This window comes from Schistocerca serialis, chromosome 3, assembly GCF_023864345.2.
Source record: "Schistocerca serialis cubense isolate TAMUIC-IGC-003099 chromosome 3, iqSchSeri2.2, whole genome shotgun sequence".
NCBI classification, from domain to species: domain Eukaryota; kingdom Metazoa; phylum Arthropoda; class Insecta; order Orthoptera; family Acrididae; genus Schistocerca; species Schistocerca serialis.
In genome coordinates this window covers 1,029,364,654-1,029,387,416 of record NC_064640.1, presented here as the reverse complement: position 1 = coordinate 1,029,387,416, position 22,763 = coordinate 1,029,364,654, and positions in this window count along the sequence as shown.

The following is a 22,763-nucleotide window of genomic DNA, read 5'->3' as shown; positions in this document are numbered from 1 at the left end:
CTCAGAGCCATTTGAACCATTTTCTTTCTTGTGTGGCAGTCACAGTGAATAGTGTTGTGCGCGTGGATTCAGTGATGAGGATGACTAAATCATTCGGAACTTCACTCAGAGTTATCCTCTTTCGTTTCTCAAGGTGAGCAGAATCAAGCTCGCAAGACATGAAAGAGTGTTCTTTCACCCAAAACTTGTGTTCTGTTTCCCTAAAGTAACTCCTTTCTGTTAGGTAAGTATATGATTCCGTGCAAGTAGTTAACTACAGTCTCATAATCAGAAAGATAATTTTTATCGATACGAAATTCTTTTCAATAATAAATTAAACGCATTAAAATACTTTAAAATTACTTACAGTGATTCTAAGCCGTATAACAAATGTTAAAATGACAGTCATGGTCTGCCTGTTGCTCGGTAGCCTCTTTAGCTATCTTTTCTAGTATATTCCTTTCGTTCGCTGCCTAGTTTCTTCTTTTCACTTTGTGCACTACCTTCACCTCCCTTTGTCCGTTTTGATGCAGTTTTCCTCTCCATTTTGTAATATTGTGTATTATCTACATGTAGTAATTACTTCAGCAGTGCTCCATTGGCAGCAGGCAAACCACAGAGGCACTGGTCTGAGACACGAGTGCCATCTTTAGACAGCTATAAACATTGTTTCACGCTGTTCTGGCGCTTGTGTCAGAAAATAAGTTATTGGTCTTGGCATTTACAGCGAAACTTCACCAATAACTCAGATATTCCTTTTTTGACGCTTGACCCGTTATCAAATTACATGCCACATACGAGGGCTGAAAACGCTTATTTTCCGAGAAAACGAAGAAAAATATGTTTTTGACCACCGCTTGTGTACCCTGTAAGGTAAACGCCGCTAATGTAGCGACTAAGGCAGATGGCTGCGGAGCGGAGCACCTGTGTTCGATTCACAGATGCATTCTGCAGTTCTTTATTTGTATTTTTCCTTTCCGAAATTGGTAGTAATAGGAGGGTTAATAAGATAATTAATTCAGTATGGAATAATAACGAGGTAGGCAAAGCTATTTCTCAAACGATTTGCACTGGTTGCTTTACGATGGCTCTTTCACTCACTCTGTCACATGTGCTTCGTTTCCTTCGAAGAGCTACATGGTTGGTACTCGTCATACGAACATTCGAAGCAAATTTACTCACACCACGAAGAGCATCTGTCCGTAGCAAAATAGTCAACGCGACAGACCCTCATACGGGAGACCCGGGTTCGATTCCCGGTACTGCCAGGGATTTGTCCTTGGTGGGAGGAATGGACCGGGGTGCATTCAGTCTCATGATGTGAACTGAGAAGGTACCTGATTTGAGAAGTAGCGGCTCGAAGGCTGAAAGGTCGACACCGGTCACGAGTGCAGTGTGCGGCCCTGTACCCTCGCACTCTGATCCGATAATGAACGACTGAGGTCGACAGGGCCGTCGGTGGACTGTCGCGTTGTTTTCAGAGCCTGATCGCGGGCTTTCCGTTCCACGAATAACATCTAATGACCGTAGTCTTTGCGCAACCGCACCGTTCTTTCCGATTATTCGTTTGAAAACAAGCTCGATTTACATTTAAAAATCCTTCTCTTTCGAGAATTTACTGCGAAGCATACCACATTGCCTGAAAAAAAATCGGTGTTGTAAGTTGGTCACGAATTATGCTCTGAATCGCTATCGCATCCGCGAGGTTGTGCAATTCCCTCTGCGTTTCTATAAGCAGGCAGCAATTTTGAAGCCTCGAAATTAAGTTTTTAACTAGACGATAAAAATTAACGTTACAGGACCGCCATACACGTGTGCAGTTTGACGGTGTTACATCTACCGGCCGGCCGCGGTGGCCTAAGGGCCTAAGGACATCAAACACATCCATGCCCGAGGCAGGATTCGAACCTGCGACCGTAGCGGTTTCGCGGTTCCGGACTGTAGCGCCAAGAACCACTCGGCCACCCCGGCCGGCACCATTTAACAATCGTCTCTCGAATTCGTTGCTGCAATTACCTTCAGCAGAAAATTTTGGCAAAAACTTTCCAGACGGTGTGCTGAAATATTGGGCCGTGTACGAATGTGCTATTTTACGTATGCTACCAACTGCGAAAAGGGTTCGATTCTCTCCCTTATGCGATAACGTGCATCGAATATTTATCTTCGTTGCAATCTTACTCGGAATTGTTTTCGTACAGCGAAGCTTAAAATTTCAATTCTTTACCAATCCAAGTAGTCCGACAATATTATTTGCGTACCTTGCTATTATTCCTAACTAACCCTCCTATTCCCACCAATTTCGATGCAAAAAAAAACATAAATGAAAAAACTACAGAATGCAGCAGGTAATCGAACACAAGTTCTCTACATACGATACTTCACGAATAACTGAATTTTCATGGTACCATACCATGAGGGAAAATCCGCGATGGATGCCTCATTTGTTTTTCTTACAAGTGGTACCAGTTTGTCTTAGGAAGAGAGACGTAATCGTCTTATATACGTCCAGATCTTAAAAACACGATTGCAGTGACCGTGTTACTGCCACCCAGTATAAAAAAGCGGTCTTGGTTCTACAGACACACACAAGTATTGCTAACGATATCCATGTTAAATACTATACATGCTTCATACACTGAAGCACCAAGGAAATTGGTACAGGCATGTATATGCAAATACAGAGGTATGTAAACAGGCAGCATACGGTGCTGCGGTCGGCAACGCCTATATGACACAACAAGTGTCTGCGATTTTCCCGTAGGACCATTTCATGAGTGTACTGTGAATGTCAGGAATCCGGTAAAACATCAAATCTCTGACATCGCTGTGCCTGGAAAAATATCCTGCAAGAACAGGGCTAACAACTACTGAATCGTTTACTATGACACAAGTGCAACCCTTCCGCAAACTGCTGCAGATTTCAATGCTGGGTCATCAACAAGTTTCAGCATACAAACCGTTCAAGGAAACATCATTGATATGCGCTTTCTGAGCCAAATGCCCACTCACATAACCTTGATGACTGCACATCACAAAGCTTTATGCCTTGCTTGGGACTGTCAACAGTGACATTGAACTGTTGATGACTGGAAACATGTTGCCTGGTCGGGCGAGTCTCGTTTCAAATTGTATTGAGTGCATGGACAGGTGTGGGTATGGACAAAACCTCATGAATCCTTGGCCTCTTCATGTCAGCAGGGGACTGTTCAAGCTATTGGAGGTTCTGTAACGGTGTGGGGCGTGTGCAATTCGAGTGATATGGGACCCCTGATACATCTAGATACGACTCTGACAGGTGACATGTACGTAAGCATCCTGTCTGATCCCCTCCATCCATTCATGTCCATTGTGCATTTCGACACACTTGGGCAATTCCAGCAGGATAATGCGACACCCCACCTATCCAGAATTGCTTCACAGTGGCTCCAGGAACACGCTTCTGAGTTTAAACACTTTAGCTGGCTCTTGAGCCAGATGCCTTGATTGCTACGCCAGGGGCGCTTTCGTAGAACAATGTTTACCTTTTTTATGGCTACAAACACGGCAGCCGAGAAACATTCTTTCTTCGATTCATAGGAAATTTGGCATTGGAGGACTCCATACATGACGAATAAAAATGCTCAATTTTCGATTATCTCCCGATCCTGTCAATTTTGAGTGGATTACGTGTCATGAACTTTAGGGGTTGTTCCCTCAGAATCGTAGGGGTATTGAGCCATAATACCTTACAGTCTTTGATTTTAGGTTGTATACAACAGAACTGCCGAATAAGAGCCGAATCGGTAGGCTGTGTCTGAAGGCTTCGCTTTGCAAGTCGATTCTGAGAAAGTTCTCGGATATTTTACGTCCTTCCGGTAGCGGTAGTGCCACCAGCAAAGACGTTCAATCAGTCTACGGGAGCACGACGTAATAATGATATGCACCAGCCAATCACAAGCCGCCTATGGGCTACAAAAGGCCACCACGGCAGCAACTATGACTGTCGTTCGCTCCTGACCGAGATGATGGTGGTGATCATGGGAAACTTGACGTTTTACCCAAATTTGACGCCGCAAGAGAACTGAGAATGTTTTATGCAAGTTGGTTGTTGCGAGAAACTTCGTGCTCTGGGAAGATTAGTGCTTAATGTCCCGTCCACGACGAGGTCGTTGCAGATGGGACACAAGCGCAAATTATCTGGGTGGGGAAGAGAAGCGGTGGTGAATCCCAATAATTGCCAACTCAGTATTATGCGTAAGCAGTTAAAGAAACCACAAATGGCCAGAAGGGGATTTGAACTGCTGTCCTCCCGAATGCGAATCCAGCGTGTAACCGTCTGCACCACTTCTCCCGATTTACAACTAATTTATTTCGTAAATTGACTCACATACTACTAAGTAATTGAAACCTGCCATTTACTTTCCTTATGAGTGAACCTATGTGATGTCTCAGTTCACATTCTCATGTCTTGTTTCTTCTACACAGGGTGTTTTAAAATTTCTGTTACAGGCTTGTAGGGGCTCTGCAAGGTAATTAGTTGAATAGATTAGATTAGAATTTCGTTCCATAGATCCATGCTGAGGAGATCCTCGTGGATGTGGAACATGTCAACTTTTCTTTTTTTTTTTTTTTTTTTTTTAGCTGAAATAACAATACTAATAGTATGAATATATACAATACATCATTTGTTTCTATTAAAAAATTCGTCAATGAAGTGGAAGGAGTTGACCACTAGTAAGTCTTTCAGGCTCCTTTAAAATTGATCTTTATTTGTAACTAAATTTTTTATGTTTGCTGGCAAATTATTGAAGATATGTGTTCCTGAGTAGTGGACCCCTTTTTGAACCAAAGTAAGTGCTTTTAAGTCTTGTGCAGATCATTTTTGTTCCTGGTATTGTATGTATGAACTGAGCTGTTTGTTGGAAAAAGAGATATATTATTTAGGACAAATTTCATTAAGGAGTAAATATACTGAGAGACAGTGGATAGTATACCCAGTTCTTTGAGGAGGTTTCTACATGACGTCCGTGAATTTACTCCACAAATAATACGTATTACACGCTTTTGGACTCTGAAAACTTTTGTTTGACTTGAAGAGTTACCCCAAAATATTATACCATATGACATCATGGAATGAAAGTAGGCAAAGTATGCAAGCTTTTTCATTTTTATGTTGCCTATGTCTGCTAACACTCGAATTGCAAATACAGATTTGTTAAGGCGTTTCTGCAGTTCTGTGGTGTGCTCCTCCCAACTGATTTCATTATCAAGTTGTAATCCCAGGAATTTAAGACTGTCAACCTCTTCTATCTGCTCTTGTTCATACTTTATGCATATGCTGGGTGGAAACCTCTTACAGGTTCTGAATTGCATGTAGTGAGTCTTTTCAAAGTTTAATGTCAGTGAGTTGGCTTTAAACCATTTATTAATATCCATGAAAATATCATTAGCAGATCTTTCTAGAACTACACTCGACATACTATTTATTGCAATACTTGTGTCATCTGCAAATAAAACGAACTCTGCTTCTGGCAGTGTAACTGATGAGAGATCATTAATGTACACAAGAAAAAGCAATGGCCCTAAGATGGATCCTTGTGGGACACCACATGTAATTTCTTCCCATTCTGATGATGACTGATGACTTAATTCACTAGTCCCTTGTACTGACACCCTTTGTTTCCTGTTAGCTAGGTATGACTTGAACCATTTTGCAACACTGCCTGTGACACCATAGAATTCTAATTTATTTAAAAGGATGTTGTGGTTCACACAATCAAATGCCTTTGACAAATCACAGAAAATACCTGCTGCTTGTAATTTGTTATTTAATGAATTAAGTACATTTTCACTGTAGGTGCAAATAGCCTTCTCGATATCAGAACCCTTCAGAAATCCAAACTGTGTTCTTGATAATATGTTATTTGTGGTCAGATGGTTGAGAAGCTGCCTGTACATTACTTGAGAATGCTGGCAAAAGTGAAATCGGTCTGTAGTTTGATGGTATCTCTGTATCCCCTTTCTTGAGTAGAGGCTTAACACCTGCATATTTTAGCCAGTCAGGAAATGTCTCAGTTATAATTGAATAGTTACAGAAGTAACTTAGAATTGTACTAAACTCACAAGAACATGTCTTAATTAACTTTGTTGATATTTCATCGTAACCACTAGAATGCTTTGTTTTCAAAGATTTTATTATGGAAGTTATTTCTTTTGGTGAAGTGAGTGTCATATTCATGTAGCTGAAGTTATTTGTGAAGGCTAGTTTCAGATATTCAAGGGCATTATTTACTGATCCTGACAATCCCATTCTATCAGTAACGGATATAAAGTACTTGCTAAATAGATTTGCCACACTATGCCCATCGGTTACTAATTTGTCATCTACCCTTAATGCTATTTGCTCCTGTTAAGTTTTGAAAAGGAAGCTATGTCCGTAAATGTACCGTTTGCATTTAAAATAAGTTTGACGATCACATCGCATTCAAGTCTCCACATAACGGTATACACATGGGTTAAAGAATGAACTCTGGGCTGCCTGTTCTAGAGGAGCTTCTCAGAGTGACAACCCTAGCGTTCGATGCACAACCTGATCTGCGGCTCATGCTTTCATACACATGGTCCACAGACTCAGGTCCAGGACCGTGGAGCATCGCAGTCGACCCTAATAGTTGGCGATCGTATTTATCTCTCGTAGCGCTTGAGAATACTTCTTGCCCACCAAAAAAAGTTAAAAAATCGTTAATTGTTGTTGACTTATATCAACAACATACATTTTTAAGAGGTTCTGTCGACTAAGTAGGGCCCAGAAACTGAAAATATATTTTACCACACTCTCAATAGAATCTACACATTTTCAGGAATGTGAGTAGTAGGATAACATCCGTTCTGCACCCCTTTTGATATCAAATTGAAATACAAATTAACTGAATCGTGATAACTGGTTGATTTATGACCCCCTCCTGACCCCCTCCCCTTCCCATAATCCATTGTTCTGCTAAGTGGTTTATGAGCCCCTGGAGGTTGATTTATGGCACTCTGTAGATAATCAGTTCTTCAGAGAAATACCTGCACCCATCCCATCATCCTTCTCCTCCACCCAATCTGGGAAACCCTCCAGCCCTCCCCTCCCCACCTGGATGTTGTTGGGGAAAGGACTGTTGATTGGCTATTCAGTGGGTAATCGATTGCAGTGAATGGAATATTCTTTATTTAAACAATTTATTGGAGACATGGTAGATTTTGAAATATAGTTAATTTATTCATTTAAGGAATTTGTCGGGAAATTGACTGCAGTGTATGGAATACTGTTATTTAAGCAATTTGAGGGTGGCGAGACAGTAAGGACATTTAAACAATTGTGGCCCTTTTTTATTCAGAGTGCATAAGGAATGCCATCAAAATAACTCACAGCATGTAATTACTTTGTTAAAAATCATTCTCACCAACCACAGGGCATTGCACGCCCACACCCCGAACATTTTACTGGGAAGGTCACTTTGCGTATTCCTGCACGTGCAGGCCACTTAACATCCGCTTGGGCCCCACAACCACTGTCAGCTTCACACCGCGCCAGCCACCTCATGTGGCGCACAGATGAAAAGTAGCGCTAAGCCCCAAACAAAGTGTCAGGTGGCAGCAAGCCTTTGATAATGGACACCTCAGAAATTCCTGTCGAAACACATGCTCGCCCCCCCCCCCCCTCCCTCTCTCTCTCTCTCTCTCTCTCTCTCTCTCTCTCTCTCTCTCTGTCACTCAAGTGGTCAAGTCCTGTCATGTGCTCCTGCCAGGCCTGTACATGCCATTAGTCACAGTCAGACCAAACCGCAGACATAGAACCATTTACCTGGTAAACCCCCAGTGTGAATGTCACAGCTCATTCGCTCAGTCTGTCAGATTGATTAACTAATTAATTAAATCGGTGCACTTTGTGTGTGACAGTTTCTCCTAGCATCCCATTGTTGGATACTAGGATTGGCATATTTGGCAGGATTTGATCCCGTAACTGCCCAGTTTCCAAACTCCACTGGATTTTTTTCCCTTGCTCCTGTTGGTGGATACTGACACAGTTAGGGCATTTGGAGGCAAGTACCTTCTGTTGTAGGTAGCTGAAAATTTGAAATTTCAGCTCAACTGCATGCATGTCCTTAAAAACTTGCGGGAGGACCACTATCGGAAACAATAAACTGATCAATAGGAAATATGACATTGCGATTGGGTTTTGAAAGCTCTTAGGCCTCCTAAATTGGTTCTCTCAGCTATACTGGGACGAAGAATGAGCAGGAGGAGGAGGACGAGGAGGTGGAGGAGGAGGAAGGGTCCACCACCTGATGGGACAGTAACAACAACAAATACCAGTGCGAGACAAAGTCTACTGCAATGTATTGAGAAGCACTAAACATGACACATTTAAACAACGATCCAATCTGTAGTAGCAGCTGCCATGGTTAAATGTCAGAGATCGCTAAAACACTCATACAACCCACACACTCATGTGCCAATGACTACACGCAGCACCCCAGGCCAGAGAGTCACACAGCGCTAGTTGCCACAGCATGCACATGCCTCAGCGATTGCACCAGATCAGCAGCTGGACTCGACCCACCGGAGAGAACCATCTGGAGTGGAGGGTGTCCACAGATGACTGGAGTGGTAGGAATTTGGATGTTATGAACACATCCAGCGCCTACACTTGGCTGTGATAGAGACTGAATCGCCGAATTTTCCACAGCGAATACAGGGTGTTTCAAAAAGGTACGGCCAAACTTTCAGGAAATATTCCTCACACACAAAGAAAGAAAATATGTTATGTGGACATGTGTCCGGGAACGCTTACTTTCCATGTTAGAGCTCATTTTATTACTTTTCTTCAAATCACATTAATCATGGAATGGAAACACACAGCAACAGAACGTACCAGCGTGACTTCAAACACTTTGTTACAGGAAATGTTCAAAATGTCCTCCGTTAGCGAGGATACATGCATCCACCCTCCGTCGCATGGAATCCCTGATGCGCTGATCCTGCCCTGGAGAATGGCGTATTGTATCACAGCCGTCCACAATGCGAGCACGAAGAGTCTCTACATTTGGTACCGGGGTTGCGTAGACAAGAGCTTTCAAATGCCCCCATAAATGAAAGTCAAGAGGGTTGCGGTCAGGAGAACCTGGAGGCCATGGAATTGGTCCGCCTCTACCAATCCATCGGTCACCGAATCTGTTGTTGGGAAGCGTACGAACACTTCGACTGAAATGTGTAGGAGCTCCAACATGCATGAACCACATGTTGTGTCGTACTTGTAAAGGCACATGTTCTAGCAACACAGGTCGAGTATCCCGTATGAAATCATGATAACGTGCTCCACTGAGCGTAGGTGGAAGAACATACTGACGAAACTAAAGTGAGCTCTAACATGGAAATTAAGCGTTCCCGGAAACATGTCCACATAACATCTTTTCTTTATTTGTGTGTGAGGAATGGTTCCTGAAAGTTTGGCTGTACCTTTTTGTAGCACCTGTATATGTAACACACACAATCGCGGAGCAACCCAATGCATACTCAGTATGAGTTCCCTATTCAGCTATCCAGAGGACATTGTTGATGGGAGTTGCCCCTGCAGCTGGGGGCAAGAACTGACTAGCTGGCCAGAACTTGACTTTGTACCCACTGCATGTGAGAGCCTTAAGCAGGAAACGCCCATTCGTTCCAGCCAAAGGCTATCTCCTCCACTCGCCCTGCAAGCCAAACGGTGTTGTCCAACAATTAAATATCACGGTTGCAGCCCGACTCTGATGATATTTGACTATGACCGAAGTACCAGAAATTCCTGCTCCTGACAGTTGTGGTTCTTGAAACATTCACTATCTATGTGCCTCTCATGACTGGACATAATTTTCCCCATAAAATCCCTCATCCCCCTGTGACTACCGGTTCACTGAAATTCTGTCCTTGCGTATCAGATCTATACCTCCCTTAGGACTGGGCATAGTGATTTTCTTCATACATATTGGAACAATGACCACAGTAACCTCACACCCCAACACAAACTTTTTTAAGCCTGCCAATCACAGAGATTCTAACACACGTCCCCTGCTACATACGATACTTCAATAATAACTGAATTTTCATGGCACCAAACAATATTGAGCGAAAATCCACGATGGATGGACATGCCTCTGTTCTTCTTGCAAGTGGTACCAGTCTGTCTTAGGAAGACAGACGCAATTGTCTTATATAGGTACAGAACACGATTGAAGTGACCATGTTACTGCTACCCAGTATAAAAAAGCGGTCTTGGTTCTACAGACTCACACAAGCATTACTAACGAAATCCATGTTAAATATTATACATGCTTTATACACTGAAGCACCAAAGAAATTGGTACAGGCATGTGTATTCAAATACAGAGGTATGTAAACAGGCAGCATACGGTGCTGCGGTCGGCAACGCCTACATGACATAAGTGTCTGGGATTTTCCCATAGGACCATTTCACGAGTGTACTGTGAATGTAAGGAACCCGGTAAAACATCAAATCTCTGACATCGCTGTGCATGGAAAAAGATCATGCAAGAACAAGACTAACAACGACTGAATCGTTCACCATGACAGAAGTGCAAACCTTCCGCAAACTGCTGCAAATTTCAGTGCTGGGTCATCAACAAGTTTCAGCATACAAACCGTTCAAAACATGGCTCTGAGCACTATGGAACTTAACTGCTGAGGTCATCAGTCCCCTAGAACTTAGAACTACTTAAACCTAACTAACCTAAGGACGTCACACACATCAATGCCCGAGGCAGGATTCGAACCTGCGACCGTAGCGGTCGCGCGGTTCCAGACTGCAGCGCCTAGAAACGCTCGACCACTCCGGCCTGCTACAAACCGTTCAAGGAAACATCATTGATATGCGCTTTCTGAGCCAAATGCCCACTCACATAACCTTGATGACTGTACATCACAAAGCTTTATGCCTTGCCTGGAATTGTCAAAAATGACATTGAACTGTTGATGACTGGAAACATGTTGCATGGTCGGGCGAGTCTCGTTTCAAATTGTATTGAGTGCATGGACAGGTATGGGTATGGACACAACCTCATGAATTCCTGGCCTCTTCATGTCAGCAGTGGACTGTTCAAGCTATTGGAGGTTCTGTAACGGTGTGGGGCGTGTGCAATTGGTGTGATATGGGACTCCTGATACATCTAGATACGACTCTGATAGGTGAGATGTTCGTAAGCATCTTGTTCGATCCCCTCCATCCATTCATGTCCGTTGTGCATTTCGACACACTTGGGCAATTCCAGCAGGATAATGCGACACCCCACCCATCCAGAATTGCTTCACGGTGGCTCCAGGAACACGCTTCTGAGTTTAAACACTTAAGCTGCCCACCAAACTCTCCAGACATGAACATTAGTGAGCACATCTGGGGTGCATTGCAACGTGCTATTGAGAAGAGATCTCCATCCCCCCCCCCCCCTCACCGTACTATTACGGATTTATGGACAGCCCTTCAGGATTCGTGGTGCCAGTTCCCTCCAGCACTACTTCAGATATTAGTCGAGGTCATGCCATGTTGTGTTGCAGCACTTATGCCTGCTCCCAGGGGCCCTACACGATATTACGCAGGTTTACCAGTTTCATTGGCTCTTCAGTGTAAATCAAGATTTCGGTATGGCTTCCGAATGAAGTGATCTTGCACGTAAGTACCGTAACATTGAATACAGATGGTGATAGCAGGGTGTGTATTAACAGACCAAAAGTGCAGATGCATATCACCAGAGATGTAAGCTCATAATAAAATCAATCTTATCACCAAATTTAGGAAGTGATTCAGCTAAGGATTGTGGAATTAAGCCAACATTTGCCGCTGTTAGATATTACCGACGCTAACAAACAGTGTTCGTAACACATTCCATCTCAGTAACATCTAGACAGTATAAAAGAGTTCTCCAACGTATACACAGGGTTGCCAGTGATGGAGGATAATACACTACTGGACATTAAAATTGCTACACCAAGAAGAAATGTAGATGATAAACGGCTATTCATTGGACAAATATATTATACTAGAACTGACAAGTGATTACATTTTCACGCAATTTGGGTGCATAGATCCTGAGAAATTAGTACCCAGAACAACCACTTCTGGCCATAATAACGACCTTGGTACGCCTGGGCATTGAGTCAAACAGAGCTTGGATGGCGTGTACAGGTACAGCTGCCCATGCAGCTTCAACACGATACCACAGTTCATCAAGAGTAGTGACTGGCGTATTGTGACGAGCCAGTAGCTTGGCCACCATTGACCAGACGCTTTCAGTTAGTGAGGGATCTGGAGAATGTGCTGGACAGGGCAGCAGTCGAACATTTTCTGTATCCAGAAAGGCCAGTACAGGACCTGCAACATGCGGTCGTGCATTATCGTGCTGAAATGTACGGTTTCGCAAGGATCGAATGAAGGGTAGAGCCACGGGTCGTAACACATCTGAAATCTAACGTCCACTGTTCAAAGTGGCGTCAATGCGAGCAAGAGATGACCGAGACGTGTAACCAATGGCACCCCATACCATCACGCCAGGTGAGACACGAGTATGGCGATGACGAATACACGCTTCCAATGTGCGTTCACCGCGATGTCGTCAAACACGGATGCGACCATCATCATGCTGTAAACAGAACCTGGATTCATCCGAAAAAATGACGTTTTGCCATTCGTGCACCCAGGTTCGTCGCTGAGTACACCATCGCAGGCGCTCCTGTCTGTGATGCAGCCTCAAGGGTAACCGCAGCCATGGTCTCCGAGCTGTTAGTCCACGCTGCTCCAAACGTCGTCGAGCTGTTCGTGCAGATAGTTGTTGTCTTGCAAACGTCCCCATCTGTTGACTCAGGGATCGAGACGTGGCTGCACGATCCGTTACATCCATGCGGATAAGATGCCTGTCATCTCTACTGCTAGTGATACGAGGCCTTTGGGATCCAGCACGGCGTTCCGTATTACCCTCCTGAACTCACCGATTCCATATTCTGCTAACAGTCATTGGATCTCGCGATACGATAAATCCCAATCGCGATTGGCTACAATTCGACCTTTATCAAAGTCGGAAACGTGATGGTACGCATTTCTCCTCCTTACACGAGGCATCACAACAACGTTTCACCAGGCAACGCCGGTCAACTGCTGTTTGTGTGAGAAATCGGTTGGAAACTTTCTTCATGTCAGCACTTTGTAGGTGTCGCCACCGGCACTAACCTTGTGTGAATGCTCTGAAAAGCTAATCATTTGCGTATCACAGCATCTTCTTCCTGTCGGTTAAATTTCGCGTCTGTAGCACGTCATCTTCGTGGTGTAGCAATTTTAATGGCCAGTAGTGTAGTTGATTGAGAATGATCATACAGTAGGTAGTGTATTATGTGAGCAATAACTTAAAAAATGAAACGCGAGATTGAGGTCTTAAGGAATGTACTAAATCCTATGAACAGTACACTGGCTTTTCATATCTATAGTGTTTTGGTTTCTGGTAGAGATGCTGTCTGCAATTTGGAATGAAGTCTCTCCATTCCAGTACAAACTTGAGTTGGATATCATGCAATGTTTTTTAACGATTACAGGTACTGATAAATCATATTCGTGCGATTCTGATATCTCTAAATCAGTCACCTTTTTCGAACCTATCTGCTAAGGATCCCATACAGCAAAACTGCAGTGGCTTTTAGACAGTCCCTCAGCATCACGTAACTGTTCCTCAGTTGCTGCCCCCCATCCCTGCAGCTTTGTCCATGTTAACGTTCCAGTTTAAATTGGAACTGAGTGGAAATAAGAGAGTGGTACATCTAAGACCTTCTGGATTCCATGGAGAGAGAGAGTGAGCTGAGTTAATGCGACAGGACCATGTTTTGACCACTTGCCGGAAATGAGAAGATGTCATAGCTCCACCAACCGTGTACAGTGTGTAAGGCTAGCGCCAAACGAAGCCTTCTCCTGAAAGAGGAGGTAGCAGAAAAGGTAGTACGAGCAGTGATTGTGCTGTCTCTTATTGGAAAAATTAGGAAGACTCCACATCATATGGAAACTGGAAGAGGGATGAGGATTTAGCTACTGCATTGTGGTGTGTCTCCAAACTACATATAGATACTGCAGTTCGAAGGAGATCTGTGTCCCTCACGAAGCATTAATGTATGTCACCCAAACATTCTCTCTATCCTCGTTATTTTGTACCATCCAACAGACAAAAACTATGAACCATAAAATCTCCACTAGCCTCACTCAGTAGAGACCTTGATAAGACATTACCACATACCTCTCTTCTGAAATATCGAAAATAAGTACTGTGTGTGTGCTGACATCTAGCATATGTGGCGAACCTATTAAATATACAGGTGTTGGTCCATTGGAATAGGCAGTCAGTGATCAAAGTCGCTTGCACAGACTAGTGTAAAGTTTCCTCATCTGTACTGTAAGAGGACCATATTCCACAGACTGTCAGTCACAATAGAAGGTCCCTGGGTTGCTCTATCCTAAGAGGTGTGAAATTTTTTTTTCTGTAACGCGTCCAAGCAGTGTATTGACTATAGCTTTGTACATTACCATACATTTTGTTTTTCCACCATGACTGAAAGCTCTGTGTCAAGGGCTAAACTCACATTAACACCTTTCGATCCATTGACTCTCACAGAAAGCTGAGCATTGCCTGGTGTAAACAATGCTGCTCCACGACACAAAGGATGGTTGAAATAAAAGACAGAATCGGTGTTTCTTATTGACAAAAATGTGGAAGAAATCACAGAATATGGAAACTGGCAGAGTTTGTGGCATTGTGGGGTGTGTCCAAACAGCTGCCCAAAGATGATGACCTCTACCTTTAATCTAATCTTTCACAGTGACAAGGTAGAGATGTCTAGCTCTTCCATTTCAAAGAGCGCAGGCCGACCGGAGTGGCCGAGCGGTTCTAGGCGCTACAGTCTGGAACCGCGCGGACGCTACGGTCGCAGGTTCGAATACTGCCTCGGGCATGGATGTGTGTGATGTCCATAGGTTAGTTAGGTTTAAGTAGCTCTAAGTTCTAGGGGACTGATGACCTCAGAAGTTAAGTCCCATAGTGCTCAGAGCGATTTGATTTTCAAAGAGCCCAAGAGCATTCATTTCTTATACTGCAGCCATGCAGATCTCCCTGCAATGGCTTTGACCAACCCTCCTTACGACACTGTCACCGATTGCATTTTCAGCTGATCAGAAGTAGGAGGGTACTATACCCACTAGATTCCACTGCTGATGAAGGACCAGAGCGAGCTGAGTCTATAACTGCTGTTTAGCAAGGACTGTTCTGCACCAGTCTTATTCATATCATCCACCCAAGTGCACCCCTTGTCGGTGTATAGTAGATATGAGAGTGTTGTGATGATATAATGGATGATTAAGAAGAAACGTGTGGTTTATGCATAGTGGAGCTCCAGACAAATGAAATTTGAAGCATTCTACGTAAATCAACTCTTCTATGAATTCTAAAGTATCTTTCTTGTGTCTGCATCAGTACCAAGAACGTTTCGGCAAGACAGAGCTGTAAGTCACACACAGAACATGCAACTGTGCGCAATTCGATCCGAAGTTACAGCACACAACTGATGCGCCCAGAGAGAACAACGGAAAAAAATAGTTAAATGCGTGATAAATAACCTACAGGAACATCTCCGTCTCTCTAGAATGCATCATCAGCCTAACATTAAATAATACCACATTGCAACCCTTCTCAATCGACCACTACAGCTACTTTCTATCATCCTTTAACACAAATCCATGTCAGTTTAGACGAAGATGTTTCTCTTTTCCAGCAAAACATCAAAGACAGCAGTGAGCTTGCATGTATCACTCTTACCTCAATAGACATACAGTAGAATGTAGTTGAAAAACCAGCAGGAACTGTCCTGTAAGGTATTTGTTAGCTGATACCGCATGGTTATGATTGGTGGAGAGTACAGAGAAGCACATGGGAAATACTGTTTGTTAGGCACACGATACATTCTGTGGTTGTATATTGCAGTACCCCAGCTGGTAATAAACGCTCTGCAGCTAAGGACACTTTATAAAAATCTGTAAGGTCGTTCCCAATAACTTTGGGGTCACACATGGTCTTGTGATCCGACATATATAAATTTATTACTCTACATTTGGTAGTCATCCATGTTAAACATTCCGTTCCAGCTTTCTTATCACTGTCGATGAAACATGACTGTTTCCCTGATTCTCAGTGCCTCCATGTCAGCTTTTCCTTGTGTTGTTCTTAACTGCCACATACTCACTCTCATCTACAAGAATTTTCCTACACCAAGCCACCAAGCAGAAGACATGCAAGTACTCCCTCATTTCTCCTCAATATCCCTCCATTTTAGCGTATTTTCCCTCAATTTACACGTATTTTTTGTCAATTTTCGTAAATTTATCGATTTTATGTCACTTCTGTCCATGCGATCATGACATCACCTCTCGCCACATATTCTAAAACTGTTTGTAAAGGCAGTGCAGTTGTCAATACCTAGAGCAAATGCACTATTTTTCTGGTCGAAGGGTGTAGTATAGCACTGTATTCGACTCCCAACTACATATTCTACACTTTCAGAGCATTTCCTCTGTTTTATCTGTCTGTCTCAGTGGGTGTGCCGCATATGGTTCCCATGACACAGTCCTGCTGGTGGATCCACCTTCAGACTAAGGACACATCTCCAGACATAAAGCATGGTGGATCCACCTTCGAACCCTATTCCCGACATAGGTTTTGTGGATCCGCCTCTGAAAAACGCTCCAGACAGAACTCTTGGCGGATCCACCTTCAGGCCATATCCCATACGTGGTGTATTGTGCATCTCCATCCAAACTTCACTCCAGGTATGACACGTGGCAGATCCACACTTGAACACCAACTCAGGTCTACTCAGGGTCATGGGAGTCATCCACTACACACACACAGACACAGACACATAGAAAACAAATGCACAGCGACTGTGGAATATGTGGATGGAAGTGACTGGATGCATTCGATTAGTGTGCTGTACTATTCCGTCTGGCCAGAAAAATAGTGTATTTGCTCTAGGTGCTGACAACTGTACTACATTTACAAGCAGTTTTAGAATACATGGTGAGAAGTGATGCCATGATCACTTGGGCAAAAGTGACATAAAAACGATAAAATTACGAAAACTGAAGGGAAGTACGTATAAATTTAGAGCAAATACGCCAAAATGCAGGGCTATCTAGGGGAAATGAAGGAGAACGTGTATGTCTTTTCCTTGATGCAGGAAAACTCTTCTACATGGGAACGAGCATGTGACAGCAAGAGGAATACGAGAAAAAGTTGAGATGGAAACACTGGGAACCAGAGAAAAGGTCATTTTTCGTCGACATCGATAAGACGGCTGGAATAGAATGTTTAACGTGGATGACTACAAAATGTAGAGTAATAAATTTATATATGTCGGATCACAAGCCCATATGTGACCCCAAAGTTATTGAGAATACCCTTTTGGATTTTTATAAAGTGTCCTTAGCTACAGAGCATTATATTACCAGCTGGGGGACTGTAACATACGACTACAGAATGGATCGTGTGTCTCAGTTTGTGCAAGACTGTTTAGCTGTTTAAAACCCTAACAAACAGTATTTCCCATGTGCTTCTCTGTACTCTAAACCAATCACAACCATGCCGTGTCAGCTAACAAACACCTTACAGAACGGGTCATTCCATGAATTACAGTGATGTGAAGATTTTAACATCCACCTCTTCTTTTTTGGAATCTGTATTCAAGGAAGCCATAGAAATTCGATTAGCCAACAATTTAATAAACAGAGACAATGGATTTAATCTGGACAAAGCATGGAATCCGGCTCTTGGAGTAATTAAATTGCAGAGAAGTCGTCACCGTGTCACCGCCGCCGATCAAACATCGATAAGCATATCGAATGTCCGTACGCCTTCGCCACAGGCGGCGCAGCATCTGTGACCCGCATGCGCAGGTACCGCCGCGGTGGAGCATACAAGGCCGCGCGTGGCACCTTGTCGTCAGTCTTGGAACTCGCTCTGAAGATGGCCGGACGATACGCGGCCGAAATATCAGTAGAAGAAATTTTATTTGCGCGGCTGCATGCCCGAAATTTAATGGATTACCTTACAGAACAGTTTCTGTGTGGTTTTTTAACAACATTCCAGTGTATGTCTGTTGAGGTAATAGTGATACATGCAATTTGGCTGCTGTCTTTGATACTTTCCTGGAAAAGAGAACTATCTACCTCTAAGTTGACATGGAGCAGCGTTAAAGGATTATACAAAGTAGATGGAGTGATTGGTTGAGGAGGGTTGTAATGAGGTATGATTTAATGGTAGGCTGATGCATTCTAGAGAGACGGAGTTATTTATCACGCATTTAACCATTTTTTTTCTGTTGTTGTCTCTGGTCGCATCAGTTGTGTGGTATAACTTGTGATCGAATTGGGTACAATTGCGTGTTCTGTGTGTGACTTAGAGCGCTACCTGCAATCGTTAACAGCAAACGTCTCCATGCCACAGTCAGTAGAGGGCTTCCAGTGCATGTTTGGTGAATCATGTCCATCAACAGAAAACCTATTTCAACACCCTCCTCTAAATGAACGAAGATGTATGCAAAGTACTCCATTTTCTCTGACACATCTTTACATTAATCGGGTCTTCAGTTTTATAACTGCAGTGATTCTAAGTTGGTGACAGTTGTTTGTGAGGTACTCCAAACCCTGAACATACATTAGCTTGACAGTTGTCCTGTTTACAGAGTTAGTGCAACATAGTGTATAATTTCACATGTCAAACACTGTTGCTATGCATCTGTCTGTTTCCTTGTAAGAGGTATTTCTCACTGCTGGCGATCATTTTATAAGTTTGAAGCCAACATAGTATAATTCCTGAGCCATAATTGGATGTGTACAGTGGTCGCTATACACCTACAGAAAGCTATAATGTGCGTGTATTACAAGGAATCTACGGTTTTCTTCGGTGTACAAGGAAGTAATTTAATCGTCTTAAAGCTTGTCACCGTAGTGAATGAGATAGAAGACATGCAATGTGACTGTGTCAGATGTTGGACAGATACGTCTTGCATTAGAGTATTAAGAGCATTGCACTTCTCATGACTACCATTTCAGAAACCACGTGGTTTCAACATTATAGCATGTGTAAGTGCAGAAACACGTAGCCTTAGGAGTGTGTGTGTTTATGTTCTACAATCATTTCCCTCTTGCTCATACCTTCTTGGTGCTGATCTTGACAATAGAACAATACTTTAGAATTGATAGAACTGTTGGTTTGTGTAAAATGCTTCAAACTCCATCCGTCTGAAGCTCCATCATGCATAAACGACACATGTCTTCCTAAACATGTGTTATATCATCACAACACTCCCATATCTACCATACACTGACAAGGGGTGCTAACCTCATCAACAAGCTCACATCTGGAGAGATCTTTTGCTCTTGGGTGGGTGACATGAGTAAGATTGGTGCAGAAAAGTCTTAGCTGAACAGTAGTTACTGACTCAGCTCTATCTGTCCCTTCAAGAGATGTGGAATATAGTGGGTATAATACACTCCTACTTCTGGTCAGCTGCAAATAAAATTGGCGACAGTGTTTTAGGGAGGGTTGGTCAAAGTCATTGTGGGAACATCTTTCAGTCTCCATCTTGATCCTAAGAATGTGAGAACACTATGTGACTCCCATCCACAGAGGGAAAGCTGGCCAATCGTAATCGTAAAGTATGCACTATGACAGACGTGCTAGAGATATGTATATTACCTAGTTTGCATCGGTATAGGACGCTGTCTGTTATAATTTGGTGTATATGTTCGAGAATTAACCATGAATTGACATACTGCACAGTCATCTATTTATATTCGCAATCTAGTATATGGTACATGCAAAGTAGTGGAGGGGTGGTTTAGCGATGAAGCAGAAATTGGGAACCATGCTTCCCTGTCATTGGCCGGCCATGGTATTATGGAAAAACCGGTATAATTGCTAAAATTGATCGCACTATCAACTGTGGTGCTTATTACAGTACATGATCCTATATCAGTGGAGTCTTTTCCATCCTAACCTTCCACTGGTACACTGTTAATTACCACATAATGATTGACTAACACCATTTGTTTGAGATGTAGAGAGTTCTGGTGGGAGCAACCACATCTGTGGATGGCCAGCACCGAAACAGTGATTGTATACATGGCTTCAATACAAGAAATCAATGCTCTTGGTCTCTTGAAAATGGAAGACCTAGACAGCTGCTACATTGTCACTGTGAAAGATGAGATTAAAGGTAGAGGTCATCATATTTGGGCAGCTGTTTGGACACGCTCCACAATGCCACAGACTATGCCAGTTTCCATATGTTGTGATTTCTTCCACATTTTTGTCAATAAGAAACACCTCTTCTGTCTTTTATTTCAACCATCCTGTTTATTCTGGGAGCAGCATAGTTTACACAAGGCGATGCTCAGCTTTCTGTGAGAGTCAATGGATCGATATGTGTTAATGTTAGTTTAGCACTTGACACAGAGCTCACAGTCGTGGTGGAAAAACAAAATATATGGTAGTGTACAAAGCTGTTGTCATACACTGCTTGGATGTGTTACAGCATAAAAAAACAATGTATCAAACTGTTTATGAAAGAACAACACAGGAACCTTCTCTTGCGATTGGTAGTCTGTGGGATATGATCCTCCTACATAATCTATGAGATATGGTCCTCCTACATAATTTATGAGATATGGTCCTCCTACAGTATGGGTGACAAAACTTTTCACTGGTCTGTGCAAGTGACTTCGATCACTGCCTACCTATTCCAATGGACCAACACCTGTATATTTAATAGGTTCGCCACATATGCTAGATGTCAGCACACACACAGTATTTATTTTCGATACTTCAGAAAAGAGGTATGTGGTAATATCTTATCAAAATGTGTTCAAATGTGTGTGAAATCTTATGGGACTTAACTGCTAAGGTCATCAGTCCCTAAGCTTACACACTACTTAACCTAAACTATCCTAAGGACAAACACACGCACACACACACACACACACACACACACACACACACACACACACACACCCACACCAATGTCCGAGGGAGGACTCGAACCTCCGCCGGGACCAGCCGCACAGACCATGACTGCAGCTCCTCAGACCGCTCGACTAATCCCACGCGGCTATCTTATCAAGGTGTCTACTGAGTGAGACTAGTGGAGATTTTATAGTTCATAGGTTTCCTCTGTTGGATGGTAGAAAATAACGAGGATAGAGAGAATTTTTGGGTGTCAGACATGAATGCTTCGTGAGGGACACAGGTCTCCTTCGAACTGCAGTACCTCTATGTAGTTCGAAGGCGCACCACAGTGCAGTACCAAAATCCTTATCCTTCTTCCATTCCCCATATAATGTGGAGTCTTCCCATTTTTCCCAATAAGAAACACCACATTCACTGCTACTTCGTATTGCAGGAGAAGGCTTTGTTTGGTGCTGGCCTTACACATTGTATACGGTTGGCGGAGCTATGACAACATGTTCTCATTACCGCTGAGTGGTCAAAACACGGGTCAGCCTCTTTCTCCATGGGATGCAGAAGGTGTTCGATATAGCACTCTCCAACTTCTGCTCAGTTCTGACTTAAATTGGAACGATCACCTGGACAAAGCTGCAGGGAGTCTGGAGAACTTCTTTTACACTGTCTAGATGGTATTGAGATAGAATGTGTTCCAAATACTGTTTATTAGTGTGTGAAATATCTAGCACTGGCATGAGGGAGTTGCAAATACCGGTTTAATTCCACAGTCCTTAGCCGAATCACTTTCAAAATTCGGTGATAAGGGTGATTTTTTTTACGAGCTAACACTGCTGCTGATGTGCATCTGCGCTTCTGATCATCATCAATATTCAATGTCACGGTATTTCTGTGGAAAACCACTTCATTGGGAATCAGTACCATACCTTGATTTATAAGGCACATGTAGTTTTTAATGTGGATATCGTTGGCAGTATTTGTGTGTGCATGTGGAACCAAGACCACATTTTTATTCAGGGTGACAGTAACATGGTCACTGCGATCGTGTTTTTAACATCTGCTCGCATGTAAGACGATTACGTCTCTCTTCCTAAGATGGACTGGTACCACTTGCAAGAAAAACAAATGAGAATTTTCGCTTAATATCTTTTGATGCCATGAGCATTCAGTTATTCGCAAAGTATCATATGCAGCAGGGGAAATGTGATAGTCTCTGTGATCAGCAGGCTTATAAAGTTTGTAATGAGATGTAAATTTACTGTGGTCATTGTTCCAATGTGTGAAGAAAATGTATGTGTCCAGTCGTAAGGAAGGTATGGATCTGATATGCAAAGACGCGACTTCACTGCACTGATAGCCATAGGAGAATGAAGTATTTTATGTGGAAAATTATGTCCAGTCATGCGAGGCATATAGATATTGTTATTTCCAGATTCGCATCCAACAGGAGAAGGTCTTTCTGATACTTCGTTCATTTTCGAATGTCATCAGATTGGAGCTGAAATTGTAATATCTAATTGTAATTACGTTGATAAATATGTGGCTGGTTTCGTAGGACGACTCCATTTGGTGTGCGGGGCGTGCAGTGGAGGTAGCATGTGGTCGGAACATATGGACATTTTCAGCTCAACACTCTCGTAAGGATTGGGTACAAAGAAAAGTTCCAGCCAGCTAGTCAGTTCTTTCCCACAGCTGCAGGGGCAATTCCTGGCGGCGGCGACCTCTGGATAA